We start from the raw sequence: 12,703 nt of genomic DNA on the forward strand, positions 1-12,703 counted from the left end.
TACTTTCCCTGTCTTATCATTGTTTCAAACTCGCCCAAGTATTCCTTTGTTGTGTCACTATCAGAAGAAAGTTTCTCTCCAGTAATTGTTAGCTGACGGATTCCATGACATGTTTTGAATCTGTCCAACCAACCCGTATTCGCACTAAAAGAGTCATCACCATTCATTAACATGTTCAGGTAAACAGCCTTCTCCTGAACCAGTGCTCTACTCAAAGGAATTCCCCTTTCTCTTTCCTGCATAAATGAAGGAAAAGAGCTTCATCCTCTTTACCGAACTGGGACTGTTTCAAAGTCTGCGAAATCTCTACTGTTTTTGCCGAAGACATTGCACAGGACTGTTCAAGCTTACTCGGTTCTTCTTGCAATCACAAATGGTTGCTTTACCAACATCCATTTCTGTTGCCAGTTTAGATACATTCACACCATTGTCTATCTGCATAAAACCATTCATTTTTTCTTTGAGAGTTAACGTTGTGTGTTTCCATTTACTCATGACGAAAATACTGTACACAACTACACCTGAACAAATACAATACAACTGTTAAACATGCCAGCGATTGATAACTAATGTAACCAAGCACTTTGTGAGCCAACTGGCAGTGCACTGACCTCAGGCACTACAAAGGTCTCAACAATGCACAACAACAAGGGCATGGAGTGAGAGTGAGCCATTGCTCCCACACTTGTTCCACTTTGTTACCAAGGTGTACCCACTTACTTCTTTGGTATACTTCGATCAACTTCCGGTCCCAGTTACTTTGGGTTAACGGGACTCTACTGTAATATGTATTAGGAAGATATTTCATTTTCTTATATATATTGCGTTATTACTTTGTCTCTTACTCAAATACATCTAGCTTATGATATAATTATCCACTTATGTGTGCAGTAGGGGACTTCTTTAGTCTTGGTTTTAGTGGTGTTATTTTGTCAGTTGGACATTGATACAACTGTGGGAGGCTCTGAGATCTGTGTATGCCAGAAGATCAGGAAGTACATATTCCACAGGGCAGAGATTAAATGGAGCAGCTGAGTACATTCTGAAACAGATTTTAAAGATATTCTCAGTATTCCCAATGCTGCAACCTCATTGTACTGGTTTATTGAATGTAATTTTTTTGTTTTTGAATGTCCTGAAAATCATCTCCAATGTAGTTTGTGTTACCAATTATGAAATGATTCATGTGCTTCTTTTGTATTCCCAAGAGATGTAATAATATGATTGCTCAGTTGAAGGAGTCTTGATGCTCAATACTGATTTGTCTTATTGCAGTGGGATGTCATTTTAGAACAAATACCTTCAAACTGTTAACAAATCTCTCTTACTTTATACTCACAGCTACAGTTTTGTTGTTGGTATGTACCTATAAGAAACTTACAGTTCTAAATTGAAGGGTAGTTATAAATGTTGATATGTTAGTATAAAATTTTATTGTGGTGTGAGGCACTTTCAGACAACATTTTGACATCATATATATTATCAAAAGGTGTGATTTGTATTGTGAAAAGCTTTCATGCTCTTATAACTATTGACTTAATACTTTGTGTCTTACTCAATTTAATTGTCAGACATCTAGCTTATGGTATAATTATGCATTTCTGCATATGAGCAGTAGCAAGTTTTTTTTATTCTTGTTATTTAGTGGAGCTACTTTGTCAGTTGGCAAGTTATGCAACCCTGTGAATACACTGAGGGCAATGTAATTTTCTTCAAATGCTTAGCTTCTCCATTTAATGTCTGTGCAGTGAAGTATGTACTGCCTTAAAATTTGGATGGGGTAATGTGCTCCGAATTTTAAGGAAGTACATACTTCACAGTGCAGACATTAAATGGAGAAGCTAAGCATATTTTGAAGGAAATATCAAAGACGTTTTCAGCATTGGTGTATATATGATGATTGCTCAGTTGGAGGAGTCATGGTACTCATACTGATTTGTCTTGTTGTCTTATAGAGTCACATACAATTAGTTGCTATGCAGTAAGGTTAAAAACAAATTTATGAGGCTGTGAGAAAAAATTATCAATCCAATTTCGATAGCTTTTAATGGCGTGCAATGTTGAAACAAAAATGATATGTGGTAATGTATGAAAATCTAAGTCCATTGAAACAGGCCTTGGAGGACCACTGGTACCAACTGACTGCTGTATCATCCTCAGATTACAAGCTTCACTAAAGGTGAAGTAAATGTGGAAGTGGTGAGCAAACTGTTCCCCCAACAGCTATCACGTTATGAGACCAGAGCCTATAGTTCTCAATGATGCAACTCCCTTCTTGCATCTCAATGTCTGGGTGCACCCAATCTGCCAACAGTGCTGAAGGGATGTGGGCAGTCACCCATCCAGCTAGTGGCCAAGGTCTGCAATGCTACACATTGGTGACCTGGCAAAAACTGGTGCACCCAATGTGGGAAAGCCATTGGTATGCAGTTGAAACCCTTAACACATCTAGCCAGGAGTGAATTACTTGGTTTTCCAAGTTAGTGGACTGTTGTGTAATCCGGTACGTACCTGAAATCAGGAATCAGTACCTTTTATTTTATTATGTTTGGACTGCAGGATAATACACCATGTAAAGGAAATACTATTGATTGTTATTTCAGTAGCAGCAAGTACTTTTATTAGTTTTTATATTGATAAAAGAAATTTTACTTCCTTAAAGACTGCAACTGAATAAATGGCATACCTACAAGTACAACGTTACTTCTGAATCTCGTGTATATGTTGCGCTTGCATTATGGAAAAGCAAGGCATAAGTTACATTTGAAAATAGTGCATTAGATCTTGTGCACTCCTCAGGTACTTCATCAACAAATTTGTCACCTCAAAGGCTAATTGTTGGCAGCAGATGTGGATCATTTTACACGATGAATTTTAAATACAGAGCTTGAAAACCCTAACATTGGACAACTTTCTCAGGGAATAGAAAACTGTGAGATTCACAAATCCCTTATGATCATTTTAAAATGTATTTCCAGCTTCAATCGGAGTTATTGTTTGAGATTGTGGAGAATAAGCAGCACTAAAAGAAAGTGACGTTGTTATCCCTTTGTAAGTCCTGAGATCATAACATTCTTCACTTATACTAATACTGAACAAAGCATGGTAGGTGTATGAGACTTACTGTTCTTAAGTTATGCTTAATACCTGGTTATTATTTGAGATTGATGTATTAAAAATGAATGAGATGTGAATTAAATAAGTTAACTATTTAAACCTAGTAATGAGGATGCTAATCTTTTGGGTGGATTGTCATTTTGGTGGAGCGCAATTTCAGAGGCACTCTTATATAGTCTGTTTTTGTATTTGCATAATAATGTGAGCTTTTTTGTCATGAAAGTAATGCAAATGTTAATGAGTGTGTGGGTGAAGGGTTCTGCTTATGGGATAGTACATGTACTAAGAAACGTCTCATATGTTTCACTAAAGGCGCATTGGCTTGTATTTACAGGTAATGACATCATTCCCAATAGATCGTCTGAGTTGTAGTAGTAGGTGCAAACATGGTATTTGTCAGAGGTACCTTTTCCCACAGACAACAGTTGTTTGAGGTAGGTCTGTTGTATGATATTAGTATTAGTAATTCCTGTAACTTGTGCAATGCATTGCATTTTATGGACATGAGGGGTATTTGCACTCATCAGTGCTATATCTGTCTATTTCTGGTTAGGCACAACTGTTGCATCTGATACTCCTCTTGAGAAGTTGACTCTGTTTGAGCAATGTAGATCTGAAAAGATAGTAATTCTCCATAGCTTTTAAAATTCTTATGTGTAGTCAAAAATAGATCTCAATTGTCAGGAAGATGTGTTGCGCATATCCAAGAATAAATTCTTTTGGTTTGTAATCTTATAGAGAACAGTGAGTATCTATATAAGAACATTTCTTGACAAGAAGTGTCACATGATATTTTGTGTATGTAGCATGGCTTGCACATTGTTGCTAATTGACTATATTTATACTGTCATTTAATTTTCTGAACCTACTGTACTGAGTACAGGAATATTTTAGGTGTTCATACGGATAAATTACATCCACAAGGAACGTAATACACTTTCAATTCAGCTGATAGTGTAAATATAAGTTGCAACAAGAAAGCTAGTTTTGCTGACCAAAAAAGAAAGGAAAAATGTATTTAGAAATATTTATTGCAATATTTATATTGATTGACTGGCTATTTCATAACGTAGTCTCCAACATTGTTGAGGCATTTTTGAAACAGTGCACCTTCAGTTGCATGCGTATCTCATAGGAGTCAGCAGCCAACATCCAGCACCACAAAGTCCCTTCGGTTGGCACTTCAGCTTCACTGTCGAAATGCACTGATACCAAAAAAAGAATTAATGAGATGAAAAAGATGACGGTCACTTGGGCCAAGATTGCAGCTGTAGGGCTGGTGGCTGAAGATCTCCCATTGAAACTGATTCAGAAAATTTTGTGTGGCGTTGGCTGTATTATGGTGTCTTGCAGTGCCCTGTGTGCAAGATAAGAATTTTCATAGCTTTTAAACTGGCTTTGCACAGTTAAGTAGTGGAATCATTAACTGCTTCATTTCAACCACTACAATATGAAGTGTGACATGTTAACAAGGTAGATGCACCCTGAGTTGCATATTGCTGGTAATGAGCTAGTTTTAAACCATTATTTGTGTTTAGTGCCTAAAGTTATTGAGTACAAGGTTAGTATATGATTCAATGTGTATAAATTACTTCCATAGTGGATGAAATTCACTTACACTTCAGTTGAAATTAGAAATACATTTTTACAATATCTACACAGGGTCTGGGCCTTCTTATTCTTTGTGTATGTATCTGTGAAGTTTTGCCTGTAGTTAACCTTTCTGACTATGACATGATACACTTTCTATCATTACAAACTGTTTGCAAAGTCTCTCTTACTTTATACTCACAGGTTCATTTTTTTGTTGGCAGTTGCCTATAAGAAACTGACAGTTCTAAATAGGAAGGAGGTTATAACTGTTGATATGTTAGAATAATATTTTATTGTGAAAGTCTGTGGAGTGAGGTACTTTCAAGCTACTGTAAATAGATTACTTGTTGGTATGATATATGTTACCACAAGGTGTGCGTTGTATTGTGGAAAGCTTTCATGTTGTTATAGCTATTGTGTTAACACTTTGTGTCTTACTCAACACTATTGCCAGACATCTAGCTTATGGTATAATTATGCACTACTGCTTATATGCACTAGGAGGTTTCTTTGTTATATAGTGGATTAATTTTGTCCGTTGTTCAGTTATACAACTATGTGAAAGCACTGAGGGTAATGTACTCTGAATTTTGAGGAAGTACATACTACACAGTGCAGACATTAAATGGGGCAGCTGAGTACATTTTGAAACAGATTTCAAATATGTTTTCAGTGTTCCCAACAGTTCTGCCACATTTCACGGTTTTTTGTGACTTTAGTTGTTGGTTTATAAACATACTGTAGACAACATCGTATGTTGTATTAGTTGAGATATTATATGATGATTGCTTAGTTGATACTCAGTACTAATTTGTATTGTTTTGGTGTAGAGTTGTATACATTTAGTTGCTAAGCAATAGTGTTAAAAACACAGAAATGTGACTGTGATAAAGAAATGATCATTCCAGTTTCTATAATGTTTATTGATGTGCACTGTTGTAAAAAAAATGATATGTGGTAATGCATAAAAACAAACTCCACTGAAACAGGCATTGGAGAACCACTGGTAGTAACTAACTGCTGTATGATTCTTCATTTGTAAGAGTCACTAGACGTTAAATATAGGTGTAAGTAGTGAGGAAACTGCTCCCATAGAGCTACCAAGTTATGAGACCAGAGCCAGTAGTTCTAGGTGAAATATCTCCCTTCTTGTATCTAAGCGCTAGGTGCACCCCATTTGCCAACAGCGCTGAACAGACATGTTCGATCATCCATCCAGCTAGTAGCCAAGGACTACAATGCTAAACATTGGTGACCTGGCATGAACTAGTGTTGCCAATGTGGGAAGGCGATTGGCCCACTGTGGTATGCAGTTGAATTCTTTAATGCATCTAGTTAGGAGTGAATTCCTTGGTTTTGCAAGTTAGTGGACTGTTGTGTAATCTAGTTTGGCTCTTCAATCACGAATGAGTACCTTTCATTTTATTATGTTAGGACTGCAGGATAATACACCATGTAAAGAAAATACTATTGATGGTGATTTCAATGGCAGGAAGTATTTTTGCTTTTTTTTATATTGATGAAAGAGATGTTATTACCTTAAGGATTGCAAGTGAATAATTTTCAATCCTACAAGTGCAATGTGAGTACTGAATCTCATGTACACTCCCTGCTTGCACTGCGGAAAAGCAAGTCGTAAGTTACATATTAAACTATTGCATCATATCTTGTGCATATCTCAGTGGATCTATTTACCCCATGAATTTTAAACACAGAGCGTTAAAGCACTAACAATGACCAACACTTTCAAGAAATAGAAAACTGTGATATTCGTAAATCGCTTATGATCATTTTAAAATGTATTGCTTGTTTCAATCAAAATTATTGTTTGAGAGTTTTGGAAAATCAGTAGCACTAATGGACATTGTCTTTGTTATCCCTTTGTAAGTCCTGAGAACGTAACATTCTTCTCTCACACTAATGTTGAATAAGGCATGTTAGGTATGTGACTTACTGTTCTTAAGTTAAGTTTAATACATGGTGTTATTTGTGATTGATGTAGCAAGAAGAAATTATATGAGAATTAAATGAGTTTACTATTGAAATTTAGTAATGAGGATGCTTACCTTTTGGGGTATATTGTCATTTTGATGTAGGGTAATTTCAGTGCCACTCTTATATAGTCCGTTGTGTTTATGTTTCATATTTGCAAAGTAATTTGTGCTTTTCTGTCATAAAAGTGATGCAGATGCTAACGAGTGTGTGAGTGAATTGTGCTGCTTTTGGTATATTGCATGTACTAAGAAAAATCTCACATGTTTCGCTAATGACACATTGATTAGTATTTACAGGTACTGACTTCATTCCCAGTGGATCGTCAGAGTTGTAGCACTAGATGTACACCATGTCCTTTGTCAGAAGTACCTTTTCCCACAGATGTCAATTGCTTGAGGGGGTATGCTGTGTGATATTAGTATTTGTAGTTCCTATAACTTGTGCAATGCATTGCAATTTATGATGTGTGGGCTATTTGCACTCATCAGTGTTATATTGGTATAATTCTGGTTAGGCACAATTGTTGCATTTGATACTCCTGTTAACAAGTTGGCATTGTTGGAGTAATGTAGATGTGAAATGATAGGAATGTTCCATGACTTTTAAAATTCCTATGTACAGTCAAAAAGAGGTCTCATTTGTCAGTAAATATTGTGGTTTGTAATCTTATAGAGGACGTTGAGTATCTATATAAGAACATTTCTCAGCAAGAGGTATAACATGGTATGTTGTGGATGTATCGTGGGTTGCACATTGCTGCTAATTGACTATATTTATATTGTCATTCGATTTCCTGAGCCTACTATTACAGAGTGCAGGAATATTTTAGGTGTTCATATGTGTAATTTAAATCCACAGGGAATGTAATTCACTTTCATTTCAGGTGATAATGTAAATACAAGTTGCAACCAGATGATCAATAATGAAAGGAAAAATGTATTTAGAAATATTTATTGGAATATTTACATTGATTCACTGGCTACTTCACAACATAGTCACCGACATAGTTGAGGCATTTTTGAAACAGTGCAGCTTCAGTTGCATGCACATCTCATAGGAGTCAACTACCAACATCTAGCACCACAAAGTCCCTTCAGATGGCAACTCATGTTCATTTTTGAAATGTATTGCTGCTTTGGTGTGGAGATCTATTGCAGCAAAAAAGAATTCAAGAGATGGAACAGATGGCACTCACTTGGGCCAAGTTCGCATCTGTAGGGCTGATGGTCTGAGATTTCTGATCCAAACTGATTCAGTAAATTTTGAGTGGTGTTTTCTGTATGGCGTCTTACATTATAGTGTGTGTACAATAGGAAATTTCATAGCTTTTAATTGAGGCTTTGCTCCCATAAGTCCAACCCCTCGTCCAAGTCGTGGGAGATGGGCAACGGCACAAAGTAGGGGACTGCCTATAGGGGCGATGTACAGCGGGGACTTCGTGTGCCCCAGGACCGCTACGGTAGCTGGGAAGGCCTTATGGGAACCCTGAAACGTGACGGGTAACGGGGCTCTGGTGAAGCTGTGATAGGCCTAGCAAGCCAGTAGTGGATAAATCAACAGCTTTCAAAAAGGGAACATGCCTCGGATCACGGAACGGATTTAAAGGAAACCGACCTTGCAATGGAAAAGGATTACGAGATGATTTACGACTGGGCACCTTAAACGTAAGGACTCTAACTGGGAAGTTAGAAGAAATTGTAGAAATGATGGAAAGGAGGAAATTGAACATCTTGGGACTTGCTGAGACTAGGTGGAGAGGAGTTGGTGAAAAACCACTAAGTAAAGGATGTAAACTGTACTGGATAGGGAATGAGAGGGGAAGAAATGGAGTGGCAATAGTGGTCAGAGATGGTCTGCAGGAGGAGGTGGAAGGTATCAATGATCGAATGATAAAAGCCAGAGTACGAGTGAAAGGAAAAAGCATTGAAATCATCCAAGCATATGCCCCACAGGTGGGGTGTACAAAAAAGGAGAAGGAGGAATTTGAAGATGACATGCAAAAGCAGCTAAATGGAGGTAATCAGATTATAATAGGGGACCTCAATGCACATGTTGGCACAGACAGGAAAGGATTCGAGGAGATAATGGGACCAGAGGGCTGGGGGAACCGAAATAGAGAAGGAAAATTGTTGCTGGAATTCTGCAAGAGGAATGGGCTGGCGATCGCAAATTCCTGGTACAAGAAGAGAAGTAGCCACAAAATAACTTGGTACAGTGGAGACTGGTCCCAAACTTCAGTAGTAGACTATGTACTAGTGGATAGGCAGATGATGAGCAGCCTCACAGATGTTAAGGTCATTCCATCTGAGGCCTTAGACAGTGACCATCGGCTGTTGGTAGCCACCCCGAGAGAGAAAAAAGATAGGACGGCAACAGACATACAGGAGAAAAGGTTGAAGACATGGATGCTGAAAGAGGATGAACGGAGGACCCAGTACCAGACACTGATCAGGAAGAAGCTGCCAAAGGAAGATCAGAGAATGGTGGAAGAAGAATGGGGAGATTTTAAGAGGGCTCTAGTTGAGGCAGCTGAGATTGTGTGCGGAAGAACTAGCACAAAGAGGAGAAGTAAGGAAACCCCATGGTGGAACAACATATGTAAAGAGGCAGTACTTCGAAAGAACAAAGCCTTCAGAGAATGGTTCCAGACCCGAACAGAGGAAGCTAGGGTAAAATATAAGGGAAGCAAGAAAGCGGCACAGACCATAGTAAGGGCAGAGAAGAAGAAGTGGATGGAAAAATGGACAAGAATGTTAGAAGAGGACAGTGAAGGGAACAAAAAAGTACTTTACACCATGGTAAGAAATAAGAGGAATGACAGAAGCGAGTGCCTGAGGATCATGGATAATAATGGAAGAGTTGTAGAGGAAATGCATGAGCTCAAAAAGATTTGGAAGGAGTACTTTGAAGATCTGTTGAATGCCGTCAAGCGGGTAACTAACAGCGATGGAGAGCCTAAGGCAGCAGACGATTATAATAGTGGGGAAATTGATGATCTAACTTGGAATGAAGTGGAAGAAGCCATAAAGAGGATGAAAGGGGGCAAGGCACCAGGTTGGGACGAAGTAACAGTGGATATGATACGAGCAGCAGGAGAAGTAGGAACCCAGTGGCTATACAGAGTGCTGAGGGTGGTGTGGAAGGAGAACAGAATTCCTGAGGATTGGAAGAAAGGAATTATAGTCCCGATCTTCAAGAAAGGGGATAAAAGGAGATGTGAGAACTACACAGGAATCACCCTGCTATGCCACTGTGGAACAATCTATGAAAAGATCCTGGAGAAGAGAATAAGAAGCAGTATTGAAAGTAGACTGCAAGAGGAGCAGTATGGGTTCAGACCGGGAAGATCAACAACGGACCTCATACTTGCGGTAAGGCAACTGCAGGAAAGGCACTATGAGTACGGGAAGGACTTAATCATGGCCTTTTTAGATATTGAGAAGGCGTATGACAGTATCTATAGGGACAAGCTCTGGGATGTGCTGAACGCAAAAGGGATAGATGAAGAGATAACACAAAAAGTCAGAAAAATGTATGAGGGAAGTGAGAGTTGTGTGAAAGTGGGGAGGGAACGTACTGCATGGTTCAAGCTGGAAAATAGGCTGCGACAGGGAAGTGCACTTTCGCCTTTATTGTTTATTATTGTTATGGATGAAATCCTACAGCAAGTATCAGATGCAATTGGAGATCATAAAATGAAAGCAGTACTTTTTGCCGATGACCTGATGTTATGGGGAAGTTGCGAGAAGGAGGTGCAAGAGCAGTTAGATGTATGGGAGGCAACGGCAGCACAATATGGAATGCATTTCTCTGCAAAGAAAAGTGAAATAATTGTCACAACAAGGAAGAAGAATAGGCCAAATGTGGATATATCTTGTGGAGGGGAAAAACTACAAGTGGTAGAGAACTTCAAGTACCTGGGAAGCATGATTGAAAGTAAGGGGGGAAACGCAATGGAAATAAATGAAAGGTGCAGAAAAGCAGGGCAGTTCTTCAAATGCATTAGGGGGCTTATTTGGAGCAAGGAGGTGCCACAGAAGTCCAAGGGAATTATATACCGAACCTACTTTGTCCCCATATTGGCATACGGAAGTGAGACATGGGTAATGCACAAAAGCGACAAAAGTAGAATACAAGCTAGTGAAATGATGTTCCAGAGGAGCAGGTTGAGTGTGACAAGACGAGACAGATTGCGAAATGTGTATGTGAGGGAAAGACTAAAGGAGGAACCAGTACAGGACAGGATAGAAAAATCAAGACTGCAGTGGTATGGACACATGAAGAGAATGGATGAGGGAAGAATTCCAAAGAGGATGTTTGATCTGCAACTGGAGGGGAAGAGGCCCAGGGGAAGACCAAGAGATAGATGGGTGAAGGGAGTGAAGGAATGTGTGACGAGAAGAGGAGAGAACTGGACGAAGGTGGAAGAGGGGGAATGGTGGAAAGACAGAACACGATAGAGAGGCTTGTGTTCCCGACAGACCCAGCCAGTGGCTGGAAACTGTCCAAGATGATGATGATTAACTGCCTCATTTCAATCACTACAATAGGAAGTGTGACATGTTACAAGGTAGACGCACCCCGAGTTGCATATTGCTGGTAATGAACTAGTTTTAAACCATTACTTGTGTTTAGTGCATAAAGTTAGTGAGGGCAAGATTGGTTTATGATTCAATGTGTATAAATTACTTCCGTTGGGGATGAAATTCAGTATCACTTCAGCTGAAATTTGAAATGCTTTTTTACAATGTCTGCACAGAGTCTTGGCCTTCATATTCTTTGTGTATGTATTTGTGAAATTTTGCCTGTAGTTACCCTTCCTGGCTATCACATGATACACTTTCTATCACCACAAATACCTGCAAATTGTTTGCGAAGTCTCTTACTTTATACTCACAGTTTCAGTTTTGTTGTTGGTAGCTGCCAATAAGAAATTCACAGTTCTGAATTGAATGAATGTTGTAAGTGTTGATATGTTAGAATAACATTTTATTGTGAAAGTCTATGGTGTGAGCTACTTCCAAGCTACTGTAAATAAATTACTTGTTGTTGTAATATATGTTTCTAATTTAAATACTTCTATATTGCGAAAAGCTTTCATGTTCTTATAACTATTGACATAACAATTTGTGTCTTACTCAATGTTATTGCCAGACATCTAGCTCTTTTGCACTACTGCATATATGGACTAGTAGGTATCTTTGTTCTTGTTATATAGTGGATTAATTTTATTAGTTGGTCAGTTATATAACTCTGTGAATGCACTGAGGGTAATGTACTCTGCATTTTGAGTAAGTACATACTGCACAGTGCAGACATTAAATGGGTCAGCTGAGAACATTTCGAAAGAGATTTCAAATATGTTTTTAGTATTCCCAACATTTGTGCCACATTGCACTGGTTTTTGTGACTTTAGTTGTTGTTTTATGAACATAGTGTAGACAATCAACATCATATGGTATGTTATCAATTGTTTCCTGTGTTTCTTTATGTTTTAGTTGAGATCTTATATGATGTTTGTCAGTTGGAGGAGGCATGATACTCAGTACTAATTTATATTGTCTTAGTGTAGTGTCAGATATATTTAGTTGGTAAGTAATTATGTTAAAAACACAGAACTGTGACTCTGAGAAAGAAATTGTCATTGCAGTTTCTATAGCGTTTATTGATGTGCACTGTTGTAACAAAAATGATATGCGGTAATGTATAAAAAAACAAACTCCATTGAAACAGGCATTGCAGAACCACTAGTAGCACCTAACTTTTGTATCATTCTCAGTCTGTAAGCATCACTAAACGTTAAATGTAGGTGAAAGTGGTGAGCAAAGTGCTCCTCCAGCAGGTATCAAGTTATGGGACCAGAGCCTGTAGTTCTCAATGAAGTAGTTCCCTTTTTTCATCTCAATGACTGGGTTCACACCATTTACTAACACCACTGAACAGATGTGGGCAGTCACCCATCCAGCTAGTGGCCCAGGTACACAATGCTAAACATTGG

This window comes from Schistocerca piceifrons, chromosome X (assembly GCF_021461385.2).
Source record: "Schistocerca piceifrons isolate TAMUIC-IGC-003096 chromosome X, iqSchPice1.1, whole genome shotgun sequence".
NCBI classification, from domain to species: Eukaryota; Metazoa; Arthropoda; class Insecta; order Orthoptera; family Acrididae; genus Schistocerca; species Schistocerca piceifrons.